Here is a 13,302-nt window from a genome sequence, read left to right as displayed (position 1 = left end):
AGACAAACATTCTTGAAAACATATTCTCAAAGAAAGGCAATCAGTGCCTTGCTAATAAAACATGCAGATATGCCAGGGTTCCATAAAAATTGTTTCTCAATAATATTATTACCTCCATTAATACCCAATTATTTTCTTCAACAAAATTCTTATTGATTATCCGAGATTCAATTTGTCATCTACTCAAGAGACTTCTGGCTTCCCCAGATGGAATTAAGTTATTTTATTTCTATATTTTCATAACATTTTGTAGAAGGCTATTTTAAAGCATATCTATGAGAACTTATTTGCTTGCCTGTTTCTCCTTTTTTAAAACCCTCAGAGTTATCAAAATGGATACATAATAGGCACTTGGTTTATGTTTATTAAATGAATGACTAAATGAATGAATAAACTCACACCTAAAATTTAGGCAAGTAAAATTGACCTTTCTTTTAGCTAACACATGCTAAGTAACATTATTATAGTTATTGGGTATAGGAGGTGAATCATTCAACAAAAACTCCTGCCCATGACTAGCTTACAGTTTAGTGCTATAGAGATCTGGAAGCAACAGTGAGGCAGGGATGGGAAGGGACACTTTTCTTACACACTGAATATATGAAAATTAACCAATCACTTGTAAGTTACAAGGAATTGTGTTGTGTTTTAATGTAGTCTGGAGAAGTTAGAAATGTACTCCTTAAACAGGCCAATAGTCTAAAATTTATTTTTATAGCATTTAACATCCTACGTTACAGAGCTCAGTGTATCCTGTTTAATGTGCAGTATAGTATATGATACTAGCGAAAAAACAAAAGATGTTTTATCCAGAGTGAATGTTTCAAAAGGCTATGTTTTATGGCTGAGTGTATGCCTACGTTTGGCATCAGATTTCTAATGGTTCACTTTCATGGAGTAACAACAAAAGAAACACTATCTTGAATTTATGTTACTTTACTTTTCCAAAGAACTTTTCTATCAATGTTTCATCTGTGAAGCAACTCTGTGAGGTAGGCAGACCTGAAAGAGAGATTAAATGACTTCCTAAGTTTACCCAGCTAAGCTCCCTGGCTCTTATTCTAGTTTTCTTTAGGTTAAGATTAAATACTTCACCAACTATTGAGTTATGGTTGAAGAAAATAATAATGAATCATTCTTTTATACAGAACATAAGTAATGTGCTTCACTCACATTTTTCAATCTTACATAAAATTAAATGGAAGGCATATTTTGATGGAGATTTCTCTGAAATCTTTAGAGTGTGTGTGGGTGTATGACAGTGTGTGTAGGCTTGTGTGTGTAACATACACATTTCTCAGCAGTAATAATGGATGACTTCTATATATACAATCAACCCTTCTAATGGTGATAGATATGATTGCTTATTAGTCACCCTGAAAGGACTGCTTTTTTCCCTAGGAAAATAACATCATCTATAGTAGAAATTTCTGGACAGATTTGCTTATGTTTCATGCACTTCATTTCTTGAGGAGTATTATTTTGTGTAAATAAGGTCTTTATGAATATTGAAATATTCTGTTTCATAGCCAGTATTCCCAAGAACTGCTATGATGTTCCAATCAAATGTCCCCATTACACAGATGAGAGGGCTGAATCTGGAAATTGTGTGACTTTCTTTCAAAATTAAATTAGGCTTTCTAAGGGGGCATTAGAGATCGGCTTTTCCAAGAGAATCTATTTTTGTTGTCTCATTTGAAATATGCACATGGTGCATTTTGTAGTAATGTTAAACTCCACATTCTGCTATTTGTTGCTTCTTAATCAAATATAATGAGAAACACAAACTATTATCAGTTATATAGCAGATATCCATAGAAACCTGGGTCCTCCAGAGCAATCAAAAGACATTTCTCTTCCTGGTTATCTCTCTAGAATGGAAGGCTGACTCAACAAAGCTGACAGTGAAACCGTTCTTTCAGAATACCTATGTGCCATTGTTGATTCACAGGCAATTTTGGCAGTTTAATAAGAATTTATTTGTTACCATATGAAAATAAGTTTGTAATGTACTATTATGTCATCTAAGACTCAATCAACAACATGTTTTAATTTACTAAATCAAAAAGTAAAGGAAGGTATCTGCTTACTGTTTAGCAGTATTTGGACAGCCAGAAGAGAAGTGGAGAGTTGTGCTGTACTTGGTTTTCAACAGTCTTCAGTAAAAAGCTTTAGAAGAGATTAAAAACAAGCTCTAGAAATGACAAAAGCCCTCTCTGTATATGTATACTAATATTAACTCTTGGCACTCAATGGAAAATCAGTGCAGAGTATCAGTGTAGACATACAGCACAACTAAATACAAATTTCTTCTGGAAATATATACATTTCATGAACACTTGAATCAATCAAGAGTAGTTACAAAAAAGCAAAAGAAAATTATACAAGGGGCATTTGCCACATATGACAGACTGAAATGTAGTAGAAAGATGGACAAGATCATCTAAAATTGTTTATTCAAATTTTTAAAATGAGGTTTTTCGCATATTTACCATATCTGTTCACTTACTAGTTAAATAAATTCCATTTTTTAAAAAGTAGCTTGAGCAATAAATGCATGCAGGTGTTTAATATTCATCAATTAATTATTGTTTTAATATAAAACAACTATATTATTAAAAAAACAAACTATGAAAGATGAAAATAGAAAATATACATAGATTAAAATAGATGATATTAAGTGGATTAGAGAATATTAAATAATAGAGAAAATGGAGAATATTAAGTTTATAAAACATGGATAGTAATAAAATAATAGAAAAAACAAAAATGAGACAAAGTACATGTAAAAAGAAAAAATCAAATAAATCAAGAATAGGAATTTTAATGCAGGAATTTAATAAAGCATTAAAATAATTCAAAACAGAAAAACTTCTATGAATTGACAGAGCATGAGATGCTGTGAACATAATAATGCTTCTTTAAATGGTGGCTGTTATTTACATTATTTAGTTTTAATAAATAAAATTATTTATTATTGTATTCATGGCAGCTTAACATTGAAACAAAATAAACTGAAAAATAGCCAACATGACCTATAGATATTTCATTACAATTACAATCATTATTGCTACATTGAAGGTTTAGATAGTAATAAACGTGTTACTTTGAAAATCAAAAGGAAATATTTGACTTCAAATATTTTATATAGAAAATTTCCTCTCCTTAGTGTCTTACCAACAAAATGTGTTTGATCCCACATTCTCCCATCTTGTAGTCAGTCCCAATATTTATTTTGAAAACTACTAAAATTGTTTTTGCCTTTTGCAAATACAGGTGTGTGTGTGTGGGGGTGTGTGTGTGTGTGTGTATGTGTGTCTGTATGTCTGTGTGTATTTGGTAAAGCTTAATTTTCTGGGCTAAAATTGTGATATGCCAAGTTTCCTCATGGTAATATTTTCTGGGATGATACATTTCTGAAAATAGTAGTTTATAATAGAAAAAAAAACTATTCATATTAAGCCAGTTATACCAGCAGCATGTCCTGATAGCCACAAAGTTGAAGGAAACTATTAAAATGCATAAATTGTCAGAGTTTTCAAGTTCAAACTCCTAAGACGGTACAGCAGTGTTAGCTGAGGACAGTTGGTTTAATATTTGGCTATGAAGACATAATTCATCATTCTAAATAGTTATTTAAATTGGGGCTGTTATTATTATTTACAAAAAGCAATTAAATTTCTTTACATAATTTTTGGTTACGCCATGTTGGTTATATAATAATGACAAGTTGGGAAATCACATCAGTGACGTGTTATAAGTTTTTGACTTTGTAATGCACTCTATTAAGCAGTCATCCACACAGTCATCAACCCAAATCCATTCAAACTTCAAATAAAATTTTTCAGATATTAATGAAGCTTTCATCAAAATGCAGCTTTATGTAATGTTTCCTTTCTGATTGGCAAAAACAAAAATGAGCATTTGCATGATTACGGACACACAACAAAAATTCTCAGAAACCAACAATCTTTATTCCCTTATACTTCTTGATATGTAAACAGTGTTTTATATTTGTTGGAGCCAAATTATTGAGTGATAAAGGTGGCAGAAGGGGTTGAGAGAAATGTTACCATATCCTAGTGAAGTTAGGTGAAATCTATACCTTTGGACATTTTTATTTATATGATTAATAGACTATAGTGGATGTTGTGACATGCTGCTCAGGTATGCCTAGGACAGAGGAATTTTCAGAAACTAAAGTTTTGGCAGCTGATGGCATTTCACTGAGCCCCTTTTCTGTAACTGCCCTCAGCTACAGCGCCACTTTATTCAAGGTCATGTGCCCATCCTAACTGGAAGGGCCATACCAGCTCCTGGGATCCCTGTGTAACTGACTGAAGCCTCTGTTGTGACTACATCATAGTTCAACTTCTTCTTCCACCTAGTTTTATATCCTTTACTTCCCCACAGTTATTGAATCCAAAGGCAATAACATTCTGCAAACAAATCCTTGTCCAGGAGACTGTTCCCAGGGAACCAGACCTAAGAAAATTAGTGCCAGGAGTGAGCTGAGGAAGTGGTCTCTAAAATGGGATTTGGGAGCTACATCAGTTGCTGGTTAATTTTCAGTTAGTTCATATTCTTCAAAGTAGGTGGGATATTGCTACTCCCTGGTAACCAGCAGCAGTCTAATTGTTAAAATATTTGCTAGTTCTCATTCAGGACAATTTTGCACCCCAAGGGACATCTGGCAATGTCTGGAGAAATTGTTGGTGGTCAAAATTGCTGGGCACTGCTGGCATCTAGTAGGGTAAAAATCTTACAATGCACAAGACAGGACTCCACAACAAAGAAGACATCCAAAATCCATAGTGTTAAGGTTAAGCCATCCTGACCTATACAATACAAATTAATGAAGGATATAGTTCATCAATTAGTTTTGGTTTGGTTAGCTACTTCAATGTAAAAGTCAGGATCCCTTGCCTAGTCTATATATCTTAGCCAATTTTCAGATGAAAAAAAAAAAAAAAAAAAAAAACACAACATGACTGAAGAAGCAGCCAGATGTTTATGATGAGGACCTTGTAATACTAAGAAAACTATATAAAGTAATTCATATAATCTTTCCCCAAAGAGATCTATAGCCATTCATTTGAGTAAATTTACACTGGGTAAAGAAGAATACCAAAAATTTCAGATTCTTGGATACAAGGTTCAATTTGACAATGATACTTGGAGACCCAAAGTATCATTATATCCCCCTTGTTAAAATGAGAAATACAAGGGCCACATAATAAGTGGAGTCCTGGGTCCTTATTCCCTGTGGTTATTTCTCAGTCCCTGAGTATATAATTGGAAACAACATATTTAGTATTAGGAACAGCCCTTACTGCTTATTGGTTCCTTGACTTGTAATGTAGGAGCTACTGTAACAATGAAGGGCAAGTAGGAGCTTCTGAAATCTCTCCCTCCTCTCCTTCAGATGAAATAGTAAAAAAAGAAAAAGAAAAGGAAGGGGAAGTAGGGGGAGGAGAAGAAGAAAGCATATTAGGAGAAACAGCAGAGATTATTACCATCCTCAAGCATCCTAAGAAAGTAAAAGATATAGGGGTGATGGCCTCATCATGAACCCCCTCTAATCACCAGTACAGCCTCTACCCAAACCAGAAAGATGTTATGATTTTAGGGGATGACACTAAGCTACCATAAAGTAAACCCCAATTATAGCTTCTGTGACAGTTGCGGTATTTTTGCAAAAGCAAATTAACACTGCCTTATTTAAATTATATGCAGCCTCCAGTGGATGAATGCTTTCTTTTCTATACCTGAAAGAAAAAACAGCATTAAAATTCCAATTTGCTTGGGAGAGAAAACAATGGATTTTATAGAATTCTCTCATTGCTCTATTCACTCACCTATTGTCTGTCATATTTCAAAGGGACCTGAAATAGCTGGACATTCTGCAGAACATCACATTGATCCACTCTATCAAGACTAGTTAATCAAAGTTCTAACTATATGAAAGGAAACTCAATTAAAATGAATTAATAAATCATAAAAGTAATTTAAGGGGCCTTTTAAAAAATGCAGGGATCCAAAAACACACACACACACACAGAAGAAAAATGATTGCTGAATACTCATTACAGAATCTAAAGTGCCAAATAGACAAACCTATAGTGATCTGTCTCTGTAGGGCATATACATGTAGTGTAGAGATTTAAAATCCTAAACATGAATGCTACCAGTCCTCCATTTCAGACTCAGAGCAGACAAGAGTAATTCAATATGGCAGTTTTTCACAATGAGTACAGGTGCATCTTCTAGGCCTTCTCAGTAGAACTAACTACTCCAGTATCTGCTATCCAGGTAGAAACTACTACCTAAATTCAGGTATCTACCACCAATGATTGACTCTATTCTGCAAGAAAAAAATCAATTTTCCATCCCTGGTATAATGAAAAATTCTATTACCACTCTGTACTTCATTTATTCATCTATAAAAAAGGGAGGTTACCATAGCTAAAAAGAGTTGTGGCAAAGTCATACACAGTGCTATATGTATATATGTGATGACCATTATACAAATAATAGGTGCAGAAAATTATTTTTGTTCATTTATTCATCCACTTACTACTGACTGGACATTTAACATGTGTAAGACCCTGTGCTAGAACTTGGTCAAAGAAAGCCTATTTGGATACAGAGATTAATTTTGAAGGAGATACCTTAGTTAAAATATTCCTAAAATAAAGCGTTAGTTTATTTAGCAGCTTTGTTTCCAATAGCTCTACTGAAGCAAATCTTAGATAGGTTTGAAAAATGATGTTACGGGCTGGGTGTGGTGGCTCACACCTGTAATCCCAACAATTTGGGAGGCCAAGGCGGGCAGATCACCTGAGGTCAAGAGTTCGAGACCAGCCTGGTTAACACGGTGAAACCCCATTTCTACTAAAAATACAAAAAATTAGCCGGTCGTGGTGGTGCATCTCTGTAATCCCAGCTACTCAGGAGGCTTAGGCAGGAGAATCAATTGAATCTGGGAGGAGGAGGTTTCAGTGAGCCGAGATCGCGCCATTGCACTCCAGCCTGGACAACAAGAGCGAAACTCCATCTCTCTTTCTGTCTCTTTCTTTCTGTGTCTCTCTGTCTCTCTTTATATATACACTATATATGTGTGTATGTATATATATGTGTGTGTGTATATATACACATATGTGTGTGTGTGCATATACACATATATACATATATACACACACACACGCACATATATATATGTAATTAGCCGAGTGTGGTGGTGCATGCCTATAATCCCAGCTACTCGGGAGGCTGAGGCAGGACAATCGCTTGAACCCAGGAGGCGGAAGTTGTGGTGAGTCTAAATCAGGCCACCACACTCCAGCCTGGGTGACAGAGGGAGACTCCATCTCAAAAGAAAAAGAAAACAAAACATGATGGTATAGCAGGGCATCCAGGGTGGTGATGAAAAACTCTAGAGACAAACAACCTGACTCTACCATGCACTGATGAAAAAACACAAGAAAATAATTTAGTCTTCCTCACTCTCCTCTGTTAAAAGTGGGAATCATAATAGCACTTAGCCCACAAGTCTGTTTTAAGGATTAAATGAGAATGTGTATACAAAGCATTTAGCACCGTGTTCAATGAAGAGTTAATACTTCATCAATGTTTGTCGCTTCCCTTTTTGCAAGGCTAACTTGAAGACATGGGACTTTTTTTTCTGGCATTTTGCAAAAAGGGTAGCTTAAATTGTTCCATTTATCATTGTAAAATATAACTGCTTGTTTAAAATTTGCAATGAAAGGAATCATTGTTGATAGTAGAGCAGATTACCTTACACAGTTCTTGCCACAATCAAAATAATACCTGGAAATTATTCAAGTTCTTTCAGCAAGGAGCTCAAAACACTTTGGAGACATTATCCCATTTTGGAACCTGCCAACAATTTTATCCACTTCCAGTGCTGACAACATCAACTCCACCCATCCTGTTCCACTTGGCAATGTCAACCTCAGTTTGAACCTTTGAGGGGCAACAGAGGGGCACTCACTTCAACATAGGATAAATGAGAGCTCATATTCAAAACCTGGTTCAATAATGCCATAAGTGAATACGGGGGGCACAGATAGTTACTTGCTAGAAATGTTTATATGGAAAAAATGCTAATGTAAAAAGCAAATTAAATACATTAATAATTCTGATTGGCATCATATGCTTAGAGGCAAGAGTATCAAAAAAGTCATATCTTCTTCACAAGCTAGGCTTTAATTTCTTCTTTCACCCCAGGGAGTTTCTTTTTAACTTCAAAACATAGTTTTGGGTTATAAAAAGATCTAAAAATTTAGGCCGGGCGTGGTGGCTCAAGCCTGTAATCCCAGCACTTTGGGAGGCTGAGGCGGGTGGATCACGAGGTCATGAGATTGAGACCATCCTGGCCAACATGGTGAAACCCCGTCTCTACTAAAAAATACAAAAACTTAGCCGCGCATAGTGGCCGGTGCCTGTAGTCCCAGCTTCTCGGGAGGCTGAGGCAGGAGAATGGCGTGAACCCGGGAGGCGGAGCTTGTAGTGAGCCGAGATCGCGCCACTGCTCTCCAGCCTGGGCGACAGAGCGAGACTCCGTCTCAAAAAAAAAAAAAAAAAAAAAAAAAAAAAAAAAGATCTAAAAATTTTAATGCATATCCTCTTGCAGAATATGGAGCTGGCAGATGAATAGTTAGACACTGACATCACAGGATAAGGTTTGAGTTGACCTGCACCCTCAAGCAAAAGAGACTTCACGATTCCTTTAAGCAACCCAGTTATTCATTTATTCATCATTCTTGGGGCATACTAGTGATTCTAATTGCCACTATAGTTAATGCAATGAAAACACTTGATCTCAAAGTGTATCAGAATTTTCAAAAACCATAATATTTGGGACATTCAAATTACAAGGGCAATGAAATATACTGAGAACAATCCAAGCAGTAGAGGGGGACTTAGGCATTTTGAGGAAGCTATGCCAATACACAGGACCCTGTTAGGCACCACGGCCAGGGTAGGGGTCCTTCTTGCCCAGGTTTAAGGGGTTTGTTCTAAAACGGATCCTTAATCCATTCCTCTACATTCTGTCCTCCTACAGACTTCTTGTTCTTTGGAAATACACATGAACTCATCTTTGATCCTCTCTTCTTCTCATATCCTATATCAGATCTATCAGCAGATCATGTTCTATCTTTAAAATAATTATTTCTTACTTGGATAACTGCAAGAACATTATAAGCAATCTCTCTACTTCCACTCTTGCCACCTCCTCTGCAAGGCAGAAAGCAGCCTTCCTAGCACTTTGAAAACATCAACCAAATCACATCACTTCTCTGTTCAATATCCTCTATAACTTTCCATTTCCCTCAGAGAAACATCCAAAGTCTTTGCCATGGCCCTGGAGGCTCCCGTGAACTTACGTCTTACCACCTTTCTGATGCCTTCTCCCACTCATCCTTTGCCTCTGTTGAAGCCATACTGAATTATTTGCCATTTCTTGAACACCTGAGCATTTGCATTTGCCCCTGTTGGACTGTTCTTCCCCTACATATATCTGTGGCTCACTTCCTCACTGCCTACAGGGGGTCTGCTCCTTAAAAATAATCCATAAAATAATATCAAAAAGTCAACAACAACAACAAACCCACAACAAAAAGGAAACTTCACTCTCTACTCCCCTTACTCTTTATTATGCTTCTAGCATTCTTCATTACCATGTTATATATGCATCTATTTGTTTATTTCCTGTCTCTTCTCTTCAACTAAGAGCCTTTGAGGGCTCTTAATTTTGTGAGGTTCACTGCTGTGTCCCAATCTTTAGAACTGAGCCTGGTGTATAGCACACACTCAGTAAACACTTATAGAATAAATAAATGGGTATAATTCATCCAATCAGAGTTCAAAGAAGTGATGAACTTTTTGTCAGCCACTTAATGAAGGATGTTCATATTCATATTATGGCTTTGAAAACTAACAAGAATTCACTATACATAGTGTGCTCTGATATTCTGGGGAAGACAAGTAGAATCATTATTTGCATATTAGTTATTCAAGGGAAGCCTTCACAAACACTTGGAATGGGAGCTGCGTCTGGTGAGGAAATGTCGACAAAAGGAAGGTTGAACGCCTGGATCACTGCTCTTTTAATCAGTAGGTCCCATGGTCTAAAGGAATACATATGTTTCTGTTGTGGGGGTTCTTTTGGGCAGGATGAGGTAGAGTTGAACATTTCCATTGGTATTACTGGCCATAATAAAGATTTTTGACCCTGAAGGCCAGTATGCAGGATCTTTGGGGGGTTCCCTAAACTGGAAGGAGAAAAGTTGGGATATTTGTTAGCAGCATCAATTACCAAAGGCCCAATGGAGTTCTGTGACTATTGATAAGCTATTAAAAATTTCATCAAATTAATTTGATGAGGCCTGGCAGACAGCAGTGAACAGGACAGACAAAAGTCCCTGTCTTCACAAACTTACAGAAAATAGCAAAAAAATAATAATAATAATTAAAATATATACTCTAAGTGTTATAAAAACAAAGAAATCAAGTAAGGAGGAGAGGAACTAAGGGAATAAGAAATAGGTTGACATTTTACACAAGAATTGTGTTTTGAGCAAAGAATAAAATGAAGTAAGCGATGGGGATGGGTACAAAGCTATACAGACATCCTGGGGAACGGCCTTCTAGTCAAGGGGTCAGCCAGCACAATGTTCTGTGAGTTGATTGAGGGAAATGTGCCCAGGGTGTTAACTGTTCTAGCAAGAACCAGAAGAACAGTGTTAGATGGGGAAGAGTGAGCAAGGAGTAAGGAAATAGCAAATTGGTATTTGAAGTGTAAGGAGGGCCTGGGTAAAGATTTTTGTTCCCAGGCAGATGGAAAGCCACTAGAGGGTGGGCTCGGGAGCAGTGGGATAATATGATCTGACGTACATTTGACTGTGCTCACTCCGGGGATTTTATAGAGAATAGACTGAAAGATGCCAGGGCAAACACAGGGAGAGTAAAAATTAGGAGTTCACAGAAATAATCTAGATGAGAGGTGACAGCCGATTGTTGGGTACAAGGCCAAGGGGAGACCCTAAGAGTACATTAACTTTTCACTCTGACAAAATAAGTCTCCTGACTCCCAGGCTGAGCAGGGCAGATGCGTACCTTGCATCTTGATTTCCCCTGGAAGTTTGATGTAAAATGCATAGAAAGTCAGAATACTTATGAGAGGGAAATAGTCCCAAATTTATGTAATAAAAAGTAAAATAAATTGTTAAATGTATTCAAAACCTGCTTCTCAGTTAAACACTTTCCTCCCTTCTCCCAGAATACTATTAAATATTTTCCTAGAAGCTTTCTCACACTTTATAAAGATAGATTCAATCACCCTAATGATACCAATATTTTGCTGTCTCCATTTTATTCCCAAGAATCCCCAAACTGAGAATTCATCTACATATACTAATTTATACTACATAGTCTTATACAAAGATTTATTCGTATTTTTTTTCAGCCACTAAGCTTTAAAGTATATGGTTGTCTTTAATATGATCCTACTTAAGGGGATGAGCCTTTAATCCAGACACTAACTTATTCTGCCTTCCTGCCTGTAACATCTAACATCAGGCTGGTGCACCGCAAAATAACCGCACTTCAGGTTGCCTGGCAGTGCATCTGTGCTCCTAGGCGGTGCTTGTCATCAGCAACCCCAGCTCTGCTCTCAGCCATATCTAGATTGCTTCTCACTCACTGACCCCTCACTTGGCTTTGCTTTCTAACACACTGACCTTTCCCAGCCCCGATTCTAATTAAAACTTGTATTTTGTTTCTTTAGGGCTCTGTACCCAGCTGATGAGGTTACTACTGGCTTTATTATACTTTCCTTTCCAGGTGGCCTATTTCATTTTAGAGACACCATATTTTGAACCCCAGAGGTGTCTCTAATGTTGGGAATGTGAGCAGGCTGGTGAGGGGTGGTCTGGGGCCACTGAATTTCTAATCCTTCTTAAATCACGTCATGTGTGTATTTGCTCATTCTATGTAAACCTAAATCTAGCCCTGCTTAAACGTTCTCCGTATACAAGGGGGAAGGGGGTTAGCAATAAATTATGTTGCCTGTCTAGAGTACAGCTGGTACTCATACTGTACTTAAAAGTACTTCATGTACTTGCAGGCTGTGCCTAATTTGTTCCACAACCTTCTATCCTCAAGCTGAACAAGTGAGAAACAGGATACTTAGATAAAAGTTTAGGTTTAGGTCTGTCTAAAATACTGGTGCCTTACCCAGGCTTGGTTGAAAACTAGCTACAGAACCCCGTCATGCTGCAGGCTCCATTTAAATGGAGAAAGGGAATTAGGAAAGGTCCACAAAATGATTAAAGCACATCTTATAGGTAGGACAAGCAAGGCTAAAACATACTGGAAATGTGTAACCAGAAGGATAGAAAACTAACATGCAAATTTATAACTTAAATGTGCAACTTAGTAGGTTGCCCTACTAAAGTTAATTTTTCTGTCAAATTTTATTTAACACAGGATTGAATTTAAACTATAGGTTGAGGACAAAAGCTTCTTAAAGTGAGGGCCATTAAATACTTACGGGTTATTGTTAAATGAATGCACTAACACTTTTTAAAAGTAAGGTGGTTATACATCTCTGTTTGAGGTGGTCCTGGTTTATAACTGGTTTTGGAGGGTAATTAATCCTATCCCTATATTCTCTCATTATGTCATTGTTTGGACTATATATTACTTGATTGTTCCACTTAAATTTGCTATATGCATTTACTCTGAAAGAATGCAGGCTTAACGATTTTACACTTCCATTCCAGCTCTCTCAGAATCCATAGCTTTCACAGTGACAGAACAAGATCACTGTATCTGGCTCTGTTTCTAGATCTCATAGTCCTTCTATGTGAATATGATGGCCAATAACAATCACAAATAAGCAGAGCCACTGCTCCAAGAATCCCTTAATCCCATACATGGGCCATCCTGGAGACCGAGCCTTTTCCACTTTTTTTTTCCAGAGGGTAAGCTCTGGGCAAACATGTGAAAAAGGAACTTCGTTTTCAACCTGCTTCCCCCAGAGCTGCTCCTTGGCTCTTTAAAGCAATTTTCTTTCTATCCCTTAATGGTTCCACCATGACCAGAAGTATCCAAACTGCTACTGCTTCCAAATCTCAATACAATTCATCTAACCTTGTTCATAATCTGTCAGGACTATGATTTTGGTTATCTAAATGCGATTTTCACCCCAAGGTAGCCATTATGGAAAGGTAGGCATTTCCATACCTTTCATTTAGCAATGGATCCAACCCTAAG

At 36.8% G+C, this 13,302-nt stretch overlaps 1 protein-coding gene across 3 annotated transcripts in view; it reads right to left on the bottom strand.

The window, feature by feature from the left end:
* HMGCLL1 (3-hydroxy-3-methylglutaryl-CoA lyase like 1) overlaps positions 1–13,302 on the bottom strand; it is a 146,522-nt gene that overhangs the window by 115,943 nt on the left and 17,277 nt on the right. Inside the window, exon 1 of one of the 3 annotated variants that reach the window (XM_065543897.2) lies at positions 2,091–2,169. The exons of the other annotated variants lie outside the window; for them this stretch is intronic. The gene's annotated coding sequence lies outside the window, so the exon portion shown is untranslated. Of the gene's footprint in view, positions 1–2,090; positions 2,170–13,302 lie in introns of those variants that run through there. 3 annotated transcript variants of the gene reach the window in all.

Source organism: Macaca fascicularis, chromosome 4 (genome assembly GCF_037993035.2).
Source record: "Macaca fascicularis isolate 582-1 chromosome 4, T2T-MFA8v1.1".
Taxonomy (NCBI): domain Eukaryota; kingdom Metazoa; phylum Chordata; class Mammalia; order Primates; family Cercopithecidae; genus Macaca; species Macaca fascicularis.
This window is presented reverse-complemented; position numbering and strand designations above follow the sequence as displayed.